Below are 7,637 nucleotides of genomic sequence, written 5' to 3' on the forward strand. Positions count from 1 at the left end.
AGAGTGGAAACAGTTTACTTATATTTATGAATGTAGTGTCTGTACAGCACTCTCTGGCACATTTTCCCAGGGTTAAGTCTGCACCTTGGGAGACCTTTAAATAAATAAATAAATAAACCTATATGAGTATAAAATGTTATATTGCACTATAAAAATGGGATAATACCAGTGGTTTTCCTTCAGATTTCTTTGAACCACAGACCTTTGGAAATCGCCTGCAGTTGTTCTCTACAGGCACATAATCATTATTTGAAAGAATGTTGCTGCCTCTCAGTCACAGATACACCCTGTTTACACTCACAGTTTATTAGACTAAAGTAACATATGTTTATCAATTAGGGATCAATCTTGGTAAACTGTGAAAGTTCTTTTTATTTTTATTGACTCTTCACATGTTCTCTCTGGTATGTATTTGTTTATGTCGCTTCAGGGTTGATGAGTCAATGAACCTTCTCTCACAGACATGACAAATATAGGGTTTCTCACCAGTGTGCATTCGCTGATGTTTTATACAGTGTGATACCTGCCTGAAAGTCTTCCCACATTTATCACAAGAATATGGTTTCTCTCCAGTGTGTAGTCGTTGATGAATCACCAGGGCATGTGACTCTCGGAAAGTCTTTCCACATTCATTGCATGTGTGCGGCCTCTCCCCTGTATGTATTCGTTGATGTCTCATTAGAGCCTGTGACTTTCTGAAACTCTTCCCGCATTGATTACATGTGTGGGTTTTACCTTCCATATCTTCCACTGCATCTTTGGGGAGGTAGGCTGACTGGCATAGAGCATGCTCACATTCACAGCATGTATTTTTTTGCTCCTCCATGCTTGCTGACTGATTGAAAATGTTTCCGCACTGCCTACACATACAAATTTTCAATGCAGGGTCTATTTCGTCTTGAGGAATAGTGGCTGCAGAACTGTTGAAATTCTTCCCATCTTCAGGCCTTGCACATGTTTTTTGTGCTCTGAGTGCTCCTTGGGGACTAACAATGTTTGATCCTTGATTGAACCTGCTGTCTGTAAAGGCGTATTCATTCCTGCCAGGATGGATAACAGGATGATTAAAATATTCTGACTTCTGGCTGAAACTTGTCCCAAGTTCACCAAAGTCGTATGTTCGCTCCCAGTTACTGGAATGATGCTATTCGCCAGCATTCATGGATGATTTGTTGACACCTTAAACAGTCACAAAATGTAACAATTGAGCAATCACCATAAAAGAAATACTTTAAAACCACAAAACATTAAGTTGTTAGGCTTAAAGTCTGCCATTAAATTCACTAATCTTCATTTATGAAACACCAACCATGTCAGACATTTTCGTCATTACATATATTTGTTAACCAAAATTGTGATGCGCAGAACTGAGAAATAAAATATTTTAAGAGACGTATTTCAAGAATATTTATTTCTGAACAAAGAACCAGGAATGTACTAATTTATATGTGTTTTAAGCATCCCTGGAGAATGATATTCAGGCATATACCCTTCATCACTGTTACATTAGCTTATGATCGGGTCAACTGGTCTTTTTTGTTTAAAGTAATTCAACATCTTGACTTAGGTGAAAATCTTTTGTCAGCAATCAAAGCCATTTATAAAAATCCCACCGCTACAATCCTGATCAATGGGAAATTAACTAGGTCAATACAAATAGGAAGGGGTACAAGACAGGGGTGTCCCCTGTCCCCTTTACTTTTTAACATTTATATTGAACCTTTAGAGTGCATATTGAGAGCCTGCCAGAACATTATCCCCTTCTGGTGTAATGGATGGGAGAAAAAAATTGGGTTATACGCAGATGACCTTATAATATACAACACCAATCTAGAAAGATCGCTTCCAGAAAAATGGGCAAAATGAGAGAGTTTTGGAAAAGTTTCCGGGTACAGTATTAACCAACAAAAAACCAAACTAATGAAATGGAATATCAATTTTAGGAGCACATATATAAAGAAGGAGATTAGATATCTTGGCATCCAAATAGTCCAAAACATCGACAAAATAGCTATGGTTAATTTTAAAAAAGTTACAAAAAAAGTTAGAACGCAATTACAAACATGGGGGGGCTCTCACTTTCATTATTAGGTAAATCAAATTTATTGAAAATGTCAATAAGTTCTTATTTAATTCGATTCCCTTAGATTTTCCAAAAATGTGGTTTAAAAAGGTGCAGGGGCTTTCTTCAAGTTTGATCTGGGGAAACAAAAATCCTAGAATTTTCCTAAAGAAACTTAAAAAGAAAACAGCTTATGGAGGCATAGCAACCCCGACTTATTTTTATATTTCTGCGCTTTCCACTTAAAAGATTTTCGACCATTATTATTGGAAAGCAAATTCTCTCCACTATATAAGGCTCTAACAACAGAGTTCTCTCAACAAGCGGGATGTTTTCTTTTAAAATTTGGACGCTCAAAATATTTTAAGAAGGTTAAATTAAAGATACTGGTCTTAGCTATGAAGCTTTGGGTTCAGGTTAGAAGCCTTCTAAAGATACCTTATTACAACGAGGTAGCACCCGTCTGGGATTCACAAGGAATGCCTTTGTGCTTGGAAGATGCCCTTGCAATTCCCCTCTGCACCAGTGACATCACTACTTGGGGGCAATTGATTGTCGAAGCGGAATTGATTTCCTGGCCCCATTTTTCGGCGGGTTGTGAGAACTCAGTCTCAAAGTTTAAATATTAGCAGTTGGGAAAGATCTGTAGGTATAGAGTTAAGAAGGGAATTCGGGACTGGCGTTGAAAATCTGTTCTTACAAAACAAAGCCAAAAGAAGTATCAGAGTGGTACTGGTTATTAGCCCAAAATGGAGAAGATATGCAGGCCTCATTCAATGAGATCTGAAAGAAGGACCTGCCGGATGAAGACCTCGAAAAAATTGGGCAAGAATCTATGTCTTTTATATGGTCTTATGTAAATGCTGCACCTTTAAAAAAAAAACACCTCTTCACAGTACACAAAGCCTACTGGACACCCCAGAAATGATCGAAAATGGGAAGTCAAGAGTTTAAGAAGTGTCCAAAATGTGGAGAAGATAAAGCAAACGAGGTGCACATGTTCTGGAGTTGCCCGGTAATACACTCTCATTGGCAGAAAGTAGGTAAGACTATTTCAAATGTTATGAGGTTTGAAATAAAATTAATAACGGTGGCTATAATATTTGGGATACTTCCGAGGAATTTAATCAGTGGTTTTTTAACAAAAAAACATAGAGCATTTTTCTTTACTCTGATACTTCTTGCTCGAAGAGAACTGTGTATCAAATGGATTTTAGCATGCCCACCTACAGAAGATGAGTGGTTACACTCCATTCAGAGGGTATCAAATCTGGACCAATCTGGTACAAAGTTGAAAAAAAACAAATTTTGGGAAATCTCGGATAAGTGGGTGGAGAGGAGTTCTTTGGTTTAGATTAAAAAATAATTGGGTCGGGGTTGATTGAAATTTTGTTGATATTCAGACTAATTGTTTTCCCTACACATATATTTTGGTCACTATGCGGGACATGGATATAGTTAACTTTTTGTACTGTGTGGTCCAATGATTAACAAATATGCTAAACAGACCCCATTGGTTGGGGAAGACACTGGAGCACTTCCTTTTAAGAATCAAGATTGGGGTTGGACCCACCATAATGAAGCCGAAGGGGTGGTTTTCCGGAGATCTATGGTATCCCTCATCTCCATATGGAGTGACCGGAAACCCCCCAAATATTTGGCTATCTGTGTTGGGTGGATAATTTCCATCCTTGAATTTAAAGCATATTTGAAGATAAATGAGGACTAAAAAAAAAAGAAGAAAAAAAAAAAGGGTGTGGATTGTAACAGAGTAAGGCAGTGCTCTCATGTCTGTGTGCCTTTGTACCTATGCTGGCTATACATTGCATGAGGCACCTTTCTTTTAGACAAACTTTGGCCTTTGTGTTTTTCTTATCTAATTCTTTTTAAGAGGTTAAGGAGATGAAGAATGTGTCTGTGAAGCAGAGATACACACGTTATTGGGGAGTAGCTGAAGGTCGCGGAGAATAAAATGGTTCATATCAAAAAGGATGACAGTGATTTCATGACTCTGTTTTTCCTTCCAATAAAATATTATTTAAAAAAACAAAAACAAAAAGGATGACAGTGAAGAGACATAATGTGGAGAATCAATCTGGAACAGACATGACAGAGTAGGAGGATTTAAAGAATACTTTTGCCAATCTACATGTGTGGCAGGAAAATATAGCGAAGAGCTGCAAGTCGCACTGGTCCACTATTCAGAATCATGTCATGGAAGTGGGGCTGCTATGGTGTCCTGAGTAGGGACCTGCTAAAATGCTATGAAGGTGATGTGTAAACTCTTACCGAACAATTAAGGGTGGACACTAAGGGGGCTATTCACAAAGATAACTTTTCCCATGAGTAGATTTACATGTGTAACAATAATCCTACACTGTGTAGTAACTGTAGTACTTATTGCTATTATTAGTGACTTTATACCAATAATTTTATGTTCTGCACACTTGGCTGAGGCCCATCACAATCGTGGCAGAGTGCTCCCTATGGTAAAGTATAGGGAAGCTTGTAAAGATTTAAGTTACCCCAAAAATATTTTCATATGAAACGTTTATGTAAAATTATTTTATATATGTATTTTAAATGTAATATAATGCTTTAAAAAACTACAGCACTATTAACTAAAGTTTAAATTAAATATTTATTTGAAGCATATTAAATTAGAATAATTTTTAAAAGATGTATTCAAAAACGCGCCTAGAGTAATTTTGTTATATTTATTATGTATTCAAAGTTATTAAAATGTATGAATAGATTACATTGAAATGAATGTTACTTTTTTTTTAAAATCAAAGTTATATTTAATTTTAATTAGACAAAATGTTCTTAAAATATTTTATAATGAAATATTTACCTATAATTAATATTGAATGTTTTTAACATAAAAAAAATGTATTAATATATGTCAGAAGTTAAAAAAAATAATGAATTTTAACATTTTAAATGGGGTTTCATTTTTAAGTGCCCAAGTGTTTACGGGTGGTGCTGGACTTGCTCATGGTCTCAGCTGGAGTAAATGTACTAATGAGGTCGGTCCTTTTTGACCTTGAAAGTGGAGTTTGTGACTAGTAAGGGGCTCACTCTTTTGTGAGTGCAAGTCCTTCCCTAAACCCCTCCCTAGTCCCCACTTAACCCCTTCTTCCTCCTCCCATTTATTTGCAAATATCCTCCATTTTCCAGCCACTCACCCCTGTTCTACCCACATTTAATGCTAAAATGTAGGCGTACATGTGCGAAGATTTCTGCAGTCGAGGCGAAGATCTCTGCACATAAAACATAGGAGAGGAGAAGGCATAGGCCTTCACGCATAGGTTTGTGAACAGCACATTTGAGTATGTGAGCAGTAGTATTGTAATACTACTAAACGTATTACAAAATGTAGTTTGTGAATACACCTTAGTATGTGTCTTCTATTAGCGTACACACCTTTCCCTGCCATCTGCAGATCAATCATCCGAAGAAGTTACTCTCCTCACATGCCCCTGGCACTGCAGGAGTTAAAGGCCCCTACCACCTTAAATTTCAGGGCCCTGAAGAAGGGGCCGCAAGGATGGAAAATCCAACAGCTTTTACTGCAGCACCGACTGAACCTTGCCTTTCCTTTGTACTGAAGGTAATCAGTAGTAGTGAGACACTTTTGTGAATTGAGGCTTCCCAGGAGCATGGCGTCCTATGCCAAGACAAAACTGCCTTCTTCTGCATTTTGAGAAAAAGTCCACACCCTAGAGAAGCCCCAGGTTGTAGTGCAACACACACGATTGATGCACTGCTACAAGAAGTGACAAGCAAAATGTAAGGACATAAAATGGTATGGAAATTAAGAAATTAGCTTCCGGCAAAACAAGTGAGTACATATGGCCTGCCATCTTGATGCTTGCCTTTAACTATCAACATTGTCCGGCAAGGCGAAGGATGCTCACTCAACAAAGCGGGAGAAATAGGGTATGTGCACTAGGACCCTTCCCTGCCACCATCTCACAACTTCACCACCTTCAAATACTGTACAAAAAGAACACAACAAAACACATAAAAGCATGTTTAATTCTGATGCAAAACAATACATGCTTTTCTGTGGGGGGAAAAGAGGAATCCCTTTTCATGCTAGACTAGTTACCATACATCCAAGTATGCATGGGTGTGGTATTTGTACAGCACGAACCTAGCCGGGAGTCAGAACAGCACTGTACAGGATCAAAGTCGAAGTGACTGTCAGTGTGCGACTGGAGGGGTGGTTGTTTAATGACAGCGAGCATACACTATTACTCCATCGCAATGTAGTGTTCTTTAAAGAGGACTATCTTCAGTTCTTTCCTAAATTAGGGCAGGGTTGGGGAAGTCTGATGGATATGGAGATTATCATTCCAGATAGGTGAACTTCGATGCATAGACTTTGTTTCTTTCTTTTTTGCATTTCTTCAACTCCTGTCTGCAGAGGGCTGAGAAACACGGGTGGGGGTGCACTAGACATTCTGATAGGCTGGGGTACCAGGGGGTGACAGTTGTGAGATACTACAAGATGTTATCTTAAGGTATTGTGAGACAAGAAAGATGTGTACAATTTCCCCAAAGCGTTGATGTAAACAATTCTCCATTAGAAGACTGGAGAGAACGCCCATGGCAGTGAAACATGTCTCTCTCTCTCTCTCTCTCTCTCTCTCTCTCTCTCTCTCTCTCTTTTATCTCTTTCTCTCTCTCTCTCTCTCTTTTATCTCTTTCTCTCTCTCACCCAATGCAACTGACCCAGTGCCTCTCGGTCCTGGTGTCCTCCTGATCAGGGGAGTTGAAGGAATGGAATGTAATCTTAGTTTTGTTGGAGAAGCCCAAAACCACTGATATCTCAGTGGATGAATTCTTCAGTCAGAAGAAGCACATCAACTTACCCATCTGACACGTCAAAGAGTGTGCCGGGGTCATAATGAGCCCATGGTTGCACACCAAAGAAGGTGAAGCAGGGGCATGCTCAATCTGATTTGCCACGGGGGCGTGGTTTGGACGCCGAGAGAGATGGCGGCGCTGTGATTCCCTCTGCCCGTGCGGTGATAGAAAATCGAATGTGGGACGTGTCTTACTGCTCCGACACCACCACAGGTCATTGATTCGACAACCGGAATGTGAGGGGAGCATTTAGAGGGCTTGCGTGTGGAATTCTGAGGACGGGAAGGGGTGTTTCAACCGCCTCGTATGTTTCCCGGCGGTGAATGCAGTATCTGAAGCGGACGAGGAGACCGCGTGGAGACCGCGTAGCTCCGCTGATCGCTGACGGAGAGAACCAGGGATCCCATCTGAAATAAGAATGAGAGCTGGGAGCAGCGGGTCTAAAGCTGAGCTGGGAGGAAATCGTGAGTAATACGATCGACTTTATGGGACATTAGACCCGTGTGGAACCACTGACGCTACCCGCGCTACCCGCGACCACAAAATGGCGGCTCCTGCTTTTTAAAACGGGAGTTTCTGTACCTCTCCGTCAGCTAATGAGAGACACATAATGCACGCAGCTGGCGACCAACACGACAGTCTCTGCCTAATATCTCACAATCTCTGCCTAAAGTGCTGCTTATGAACGATGCGTGCTGTG

At 39.8% G+C, this 7,637-nt stretch overlaps 1 pseudogene; it reads right to left on the reverse strand.

Annotated features, from left to right (window-relative positions):
- Positions 1-308: 308 nt before the first annotated feature.
- LOC144762624 (uncharacterized) lies at positions 309-6,976 on the reverse strand (annotated as a pseudogene).
- Positions 6,977-7,637: the final 661 nt, after the last annotated feature.

This window comes from Lissotriton helveticus, chromosome 6 (assembly GCF_964261635.1).
Source record: "Lissotriton helveticus chromosome 6, aLisHel1.1, whole genome shotgun sequence".
NCBI lineage: Eukaryota > Metazoa > Chordata > Amphibia > Caudata > Salamandridae > Lissotriton > Lissotriton helveticus.